Source organism: Aplysia californica, unplaced genomic scaffold, assembly GCF_000002075.1.
Source record: "Aplysia californica isolate F4 #8 unplaced genomic scaffold, AplCal3.0 scaffold00017, whole genome shotgun sequence".
NCBI classification, from domain to species: Eukaryota; Metazoa; Mollusca; class Gastropoda; order Aplysiida; family Aplysiidae; genus Aplysia; species Aplysia californica.
Window position 1 is genome coordinate 1,843,944 of NW_004797287.1, and position 7,937 is coordinate 1,851,880.

Below are 7,937 nucleotides of genomic sequence, written 5' to 3' on the forward strand. Positions count from 1 at the left end.
GGGGGGGATAAGAAGGAGAGATAAAGAGATAAAATTATATGACATTGAAAAGAGTACCAAGAAAAAAGAGAAATAAGGGGGAACAAACTGGTTTGTGACTTTGTGTTTCTGAGTTTACGAACAGCTCATTACAGTTACACAAGCTCTATGAACAAGGGCGATGGTGTTAGTATTACACCACTACATACAGTTTTGTGCAATTATAACATAACGAGCTGGGTACCACGTTCGATGAACGGACTCAAAAGAATCGATCGCCAAGTCATTGTGGAACCAGTATGCACTGTTCGTGAACGAAAGCCTCACTTGTTTACTATGGCGTCTAAGAAGACGAACTTTCTATAAACAAAACTAATGAAAAACTTTAAATTAAACTACATTGACTTCAGACTCCATAATATTATAACTGAGCACTCTTTAAATGATTCTGAACCACCGTTAATTTGGTCAAATTCGAAAGTTCAGTCGTTGGGAAAGTATTGCGCGACAATGCGTGATAGTGTCAAACGGAAGTACGACTTGAAATAAACATCCTGGTGGATTTTTATAAATTACAGAGACAGAAGCGTCGGCCTACAAAAGCGATCGCCGAAATAAAGAAATTTAGCTTTTTCAGCAAAACTGTCTAAAAACTGTAAAAAACGAAGGGCGTCTTGATCTGGAGAATATTTTAAAGAATCTTTTGGCGAAAACTGCATGTCAATCGATGCAGCCATTAAAAAGCATTTTGAATAGCAAAATTCGGCTACCACAAATAGATAATAGATTTGCTTCTTCCTAAAGTTTTGCAATAGAATTTATTTCAAATTTGAAATTTGCTTTAGACATTTTAGTGAAGCGTGTTGACAAAATGAGTTACTTCTCGGATTCAATCCTTTAGGAAATAGATACATCACGCATAAGGTGAAGTTTTTACAAATTATTAGTATGAAAAAATAAAAGAAAGGTTGTAAGTAAAGAATATGACATTAAAAGAAAATCTACAAAATTGTCCCTAATCTTGATTTTTGGCCCCTATCTTCATTTGTGGATAGCAAGAAGTAACTCTTTTTGTCAGCACGGCTCACTTTTAATTTTTTTTTTTAGTATTTAATAGGTGTCTTTTTTAATGTTGCTATTTTCCAGCCCCCATGAAAAATTACAGTGGCGTCGGTAGTCTAGTGGTTAGACTACCGGACTCGTAATCGTGAGATTGCGAGTTCAGGGGTTCGAGCCTCAGCTGGGTCCGACGTTGTGTCCTTGGGAAAGGCACTTTACACGAACTTCCCACTTGGCTCGGTCCTATCGGAGACGGACGTTAAACTAGTAGGTCCCGCCCCTTAAATAACCCAATAGTGTTGATAGGGGCGTTAAACCTATACCATTTCATTTTAAAAATGACCCAATTTGGATAGTTTAGGAGGTGGAATGTTGGTCAGGACCAATCACGGGCTAAAAGGAGGAATACAACGTCCTAGCAGAAAGATTGGGATACTCGATCAAGTTTGGCACATATACCCCCCCCCCCCCCCCCCGGGGGGCAGTGCCACTGACTGAAGTGTCTTCAGGCCATTCCCAAAGGGGGGACATATCTCGTTCAAGCACAGTAGAATTGTAAATGGGCTGACTCCAGTCACGCTCATAACTGTGCCTGATCTACAACAGGGAACAGCTGCTTTTTCTTTCCTGATCATTACTATTGTCATTTTCCTCTACTTCTTTTGGATGTTTGTCACTCCCTTGTGACCTGCTATTTTTGGGTGCCTTGATAGTCGAAGCAGACCTTGTGCTGTTGAAACTAGAGAGGTGAGCAGTCTAAGTCTGATTCCCTTTAAAGACTTCTCTGTTGACACACACCCCTTGGGGCTCATATGACCTTATGCAGTTGCGAGCGCCGTAAAACCCTCTACTATATAAAAATATAAAGAGCCCAGATTTGTCTCGTGGCTAGGCAACAATGCTCGACTGTCACACTACAGACACAGGAAATAGTGTTTTTAAATTTCTAAAAGAGATCTTTATTTCTGGTCAGATACAATACCGTACGGTACAAACAGTTGCAGTATTTCCTCGTGATGCCCCCTTAAACAAAAGAAAACAAATTTTAAAAATAAAGCAACTTAAACTAAAAATAAAATCAAAACATATCAAAACAGTACAAAACAAAACAAAAGACCCCCCCCCCTCCCCCCATAAAAAAATGAAATTCAAGCTCAAAGAAAGACGAAATTTGAATTATTCTGAAGTCAAACGACAGGTCACTTTAAATTATATACTTTGTACTCAGTTCAAATAACGGTGAAAATAAGGGCGTCTGTGACACAGCGTTCAGGTGCTTCGCTATTGCTTGCGGGAGACCCTAGTTGGGTTGGGGGGCTCTCGTGGCCTAGAAGGTAAGGTGTTCGCCTCTCATTCAAAGGTCCCGGGTTCGACTCAGGGTAGCGAAGGAAAAATGTTCTTCTCTATAATTATTTATTGTCTCCTTTCACCCTCTTTCCTGCTCTCTAGCACTGTTCTGTCGTCTGATTTCGCCTCCACTTTCTGCCCCCACCCCTTCACCTCCTTTGCCCCCTCCTCTGGGCTTCTGACTCTTTCTGCAGCCTTTCTACTGCTACTCCGTGGCTCCTCCTAACTGCTGTCTTTCAGCCCCACCCCTGATCTTCTGGTAGGAAAGATTTACACCTAGCCTTCTCGGACAAGGGCGAAAAATCTCTTAGGAGGTTTCGTGTGCTAGTGGTGCACGTTAAAAGATCCCTTCGTGGTCTAAAATCGATAAGAGTAGGCTTCGGCCGCCACCCGGGAAAAATTCAAAATTTCCTACCAACTGAAAAATATTAGGTGTGTCCCGCGCGCTCATGTGACTTTATGCAGTTGCGAGTGCCGTAAAAACACTTACTAAAACAAACAAAAGACTTTAAACTGCATTTCCGTCCCGCAAAAAACAACAACAACAACACCAATATATATATATAGAAACGTGTACGAAATACCATCTGGTAAAAAAAACCAGCAGCAACAAACACACAAAAAAAGAAAAGAAAAAAATATGCCTTCAAAACGTAAAAAAAGCAACCCAAACCAATTTAACAAAACGAAACAAAACACACATTTCCAGCTTGACCAGACAATTCAATGCTTAACTAACAACAACAACAACATCAACCACCACCACCACAACCAACAACAACAACAACAACAACCACTACCACCATCACAACAACAATAACAACAACAACCACCATCCTCCCATCCAGTCTCCCTATCGTCTGTGAGCCTACAATGGAACCACAGCTGTCAGCACCATCATCACAACAACAACAACAACAACTACAACAACCACCACCACCACCACCACCACAACAACAACAACAACAACAACAACAACAACAACAACAACAACAACAACAACAACCATCCTCCCACCACCTCAACAACAAGAACAACAACAACAACAACAACCAACAACAACAACAACAACAACATCTACTACAACAACCACCACAGGTCTCCCTGTCGTCTGTGACCCTACGATAGAACCACGGCTGTCACAATCACCACCACAACAACAACAACAACAACAACAACAACAACAACAACCACAACAACAACCACAACAATAACAACCACCACCACCACCACACCATCCTCCATTCAAGTCTCCCTGTCGTCTATGACCCTACGATAGAACCACGACTGTCATCACCACCACCACAACAACAACAACAACCACAACAACAACTACAACAACCACCACCACCACCACAACCATCACAACAACAACCACCATCCTCCATTCAAGTCTCCCTGTCGTCTGAGACCCTACCATAGAACCACGGCTGTCATCAGCCTGTCTAAACACAGGGCCCCGCTTGTCTGGACGTTTGTGTGTTTGCGCTGTTGTTTGTCTGCGTGTTGTCCAGTTTGATGATCGCCCAGGAACAAACCGACTGGCATGTTTGGAATTCATCCCGAGACTTGCTTGTCAAATGTGTCTTCAAACGAGGCAGTGGAAACAAAAGTGGTCACTGTTGCGAATAGTGAGAGTGGAGAGTTCAGGACTGCGGAGTGTGGGGGCGGTTTTTACAGGGTGAATGGTGCATCGTGGGAGAGGGAGAGGTGGGCGTGTGTGTGTGTGGGGGGGAGGGGGGGTTGAGTGGGAGAGTGAGAATGAGAGATAGAGATAGAGAGAGAGAGAGTGAGATAGTTTATTTGTTTTTTGTGTTGTTTTTTGTTGTTGTTGTTTTTTTTTTTACAGCGCTCACAACTGCAAAAGGCCATATGAGCGCGAGGGACACATTAGATCTAAATATTTTCAGTTGGTAGGAAATTTTGAATCTTGCCCGCGTGGTGGCCGAAGCCCACTATTATCGATTTTAGACCTCCAAGGGGTCTTTAACGTGCACAACTTGCACACGGGACCTCCGAGATTTTCGCCCTTTTCCGAGAAGGCTAGGTGTAGATCTTTCCTACCATAAGGTCAGCGGTTTGACTGAAAGACAGCAGTAAGAAGGAGCCAAGGAGTAGCAGTAGAAAGGCTGCAGAAAGAGTGAGGAGCCCACAGGAGGGGGCAAAGGAGGTGAGGGGGAGGGGGGGGGGGGCAGAAAGTGGAGATGAAAGCAGACAGCAGAATAGAATGAGAGAAGGAAATAGGAGAGAAAAGAGAACTTTGCAGACAGAGATGTTATTTTACGTTTTCATTAACCACATCGTATGCTCACAACAACAAAAAATACATGTAATTTGATTAAAAAGAAGATATCAGGTTTCTTTGGTTTTCACGCGCATGTCGTAGTAGTTAGAAACGTTCACTCAGCAAGTACCCTGTAAAGTGCGCCTTCTCGTCCATGAGTTCGCCAGACAGGAGGGAGTCACGTCTGTCCAGTCTGTGCCAGGTTGACGCGGCACATTCACTGCACACAAGGGGACGTAACTCTGCAGGACAGTTGTTTGACGGATCGATGTCAAGATCACTATTTGGTTTTCTTCTGGGGTCGCTTAATCGCTAGAATAAAAGAGAACAAAGTAGGCTGTCTGAGAACTTCCCTTTGTTCAATTTTAACAAAGACATTGATTAATCTGCAACTTTTGTATATAAATAGCTTGTAGACTCATAACTTCCTTTTTGTTTGAAATATATTTATGTTCATATGTGGCGTCGGTGGCCCAGTGGTTAGGCTCTCGGACTCGCAACAGTAAGGTCGTGGGTTCGAATCCCGTCAAGGGTCCGACGTTGTGTCATTGGGAAAGGCACTTTACACGAATTTTCCTCACTTCACCCAGGTGGGAATGTGTACCCGGCTATAGACAGCGAAAGATCTTGTCAGTTTGTTAGTGTTTGAGCGCTTAATCGGCTGCTCGCACTGTATGCTTCCCGGGAAGCTGAGAATGTTACGGAGTGTTCTATGGTCTGCTGGGGTAATAATATAGTGTAAAGTGCATAGAGCCTGCTGCTGAGCGGGGATGTGCGCTATACAAATGCTATCTATTATTATTATTTTCATATAACAGTATACCGTGGATAGGGCGAGCACAAAAGACTCGAAATCACGCATCCGTTGAACTGTGCTTGTCGCCCCGTTTTTTAAAATTCTTTATCTTTGTAAGACATCCCTCGAACTACCGAGGCCGATCCTGACGAATTCGAGCTGTCCGTGTTAAGCAGTATTATATTATATAATCTACCAAAATTCGAACAAAAATGACGGTATAGGTCTTCAAGCTCTTAAATTCAATATCCTCACGATTTATATTTCTAATCATTCTAACACTTTTGAAGACAAGATTAAGAATTGACAAAAGCAGGTTCACATTCCAAACACTGTTGAACTTGTCTAAGATAAGACGGCCACCCAGTGTCAAAAAGAGACATGGTCATCTTAAATAGGTGGTAGACCTCTTTAACAGTTTCATTATTATTTTTTGTTTAAGTAAGGTTTTACAGCGCTCGCATCTGCATAAGAAGGTCTTTTGAGCGCCAAGCCAAGGGGTGGATGTCAACAGAGAAGTCCAAACGCGGAATCAGGCTTACTCTGCTGACCCCTTTAGCCTCAACAGCACAAAGTCTGCTTCGACTCTCAAGGCACCCTGGAAATACCGGGTCACAAGAGAGTGACAAAATGTACAAAAGAAGTAGGGGGAAATGTCAGTAGTAAGGATGACGAAAGAAAAAGCAGTAATTCCCCCTGTTTTGTTTCGGCATAGTATGAGCATGACATTGATAAATCCGTCCATTTACAATTCTACTGTGCATAAGAACAGGCTCGTATCCCCCTTTGTGAATGGCCTAAAGACAAATTCAGTCTGTAGCTCTACCCGGGGGGTGGGGGTTGGGGGATTTCTTTATTATAATGTAGAAAAAAAACCCGCAGTGGATGAAGTGGTTGGGCGTGAGCGAAGAAACCTCATCAAAATTTAATAACAGATTAAGGAACGTCATCCCTTTGAAATTGCAGGTTGTTAAACCACTATAGTAATTCACTCTATAGTCTGCCAGCTCAACACCAGAGCACAGTCAACGGTGGCATGGCTAGGAAAAAAAAGCAACAAAAACATGAATTGAATCAGATACGAAAACGTGTACATCGAATCATCAGGCGTCATCTCATTCCGGATTGAACAGGACTACTTACTTGTTTACTTGATGGTAGAACAGTCAGTTACATCCTTGTCAAACGTGAACACAGAAGCTGCTCATGAATCCGTCACAATAGTCTACATCAGATTGTATACAGTAGAACACGGATAGGTCGAACACAGAACACTCGAAATCACACATCCGTCCAACTGAGCCGGCGGTCCTGTTTTTCTTCTTCTTTATCTTTGTAAGATATCCCTGGAACTGCGGATCCCTCCAGCTACCAAGGCCGGTCCTGACGAATTCTCGCTATCCGTGTTCTACTGTATATCATCTTTTGGGTCTCCATGAAAAAACTCATTATCGCCTCCTCAAAGGGTTGGAAACCAGTTAAACTGAAATTAATCTGTCTTTACTTTCTTGCTTTCTATTATTCAAGACCGTAAATGTCGGAGTCCTTCCACTGTGGGGGGCATCAGCTGTTTCGGAGGCTGTCTTCAAAGAATCAACAATTATTGTTGAACACCTTAGGGAAATCATTCTGAAAGTGTAATCTCATGCGAGCGAACCCAACTGGATAAAAAGATAACGTTATGGATTTGTACCGATTTTCGTCGTTTCTTCATCTCTTTGAAAGCTGTCTTACGATGGATCATAATATTGGATAATCTACTGTGTCTACATTCTACATTAAACCTAAACTATCAAATCATTACATTATAATAATATATATAACACATTCTAATGAATTCTATAACCTAAGAACCTAAGCTATACCTCTACACCTAAAATGGAAACCAAAGATCAACAAACTAGCACAGATGAAAACACACGATCACACCCTTTCTTTGAGCAGTATCGAACCCTGTAAAGAAATCTTGAAAGTATTTCACGCCAGTTGTCGTCCAGTCTAAAAAGAGGAAGTGAATCTTGCTTCAGAATCCAGTCCCAGCTGTGCATACCTCTAACGTGTGGAAACACTTCGTCTCCTTTCCTGTTTTACTCAAAGATTTTTCCGAAAACCTCTCCTCTAAGCATCAACAACGTTCACTCACGCCTGCTCTACTCGAGAGAACCTCTCACAATGATGTAACTGAATCGATCGTGGCAATTAAAAATAAAACATCAACACAAAACAACAAACAAAAACAAAAACAAAACAAAACGTTTAACTGAAACCCCCGTCTCAAACGGAGTCCAAATCTCTCTCGTCGATCTTGGCTCCTTTCCCATCGGTCTGTGTGTGTTTGTTTGTGCTGGTCTGATTATTTGTCGGTCTGTCTATCGCTATAGCCCATTTTCTGTACATTATTATAGTATTGTGTCCCTCACCTTCCTCTTTCTCTCTCTCTCTCTCTCTCTCTCTCTCTCTCTCTCTCTCTCC

General features: G+C 42.3%; 1 long non-coding RNA gene across 2 annotated transcripts; it reads right to left on the minus strand.

Annotated features, from left to right (window-relative positions):
* Positions 1-1,973: 1,973 nt before the first annotated feature.
* On the minus strand, positions 1,974-7,927 carry LOC118478249. 2 transcript variants are annotated; one of them, XR_004858915.1, is made up of 3 exons: positions 6,609-7,927; positions 4,800-4,981; positions 1,974-2,061 (listed from the first exon to the last, which is right to left on the minus strand). It is a non-coding gene; the product is annotated as an uncharacterized LOC118478249 (long non-coding RNA). The 2 variants fall into 2 exon arrangements; XR_004858914.1 differs by lacking the exon at positions 1,974-2,061 and having other exon boundaries at positions 4,659-4,981.
* Between the last annotated feature and the right edge of the window lie 10 nt (positions 7,928-7,937).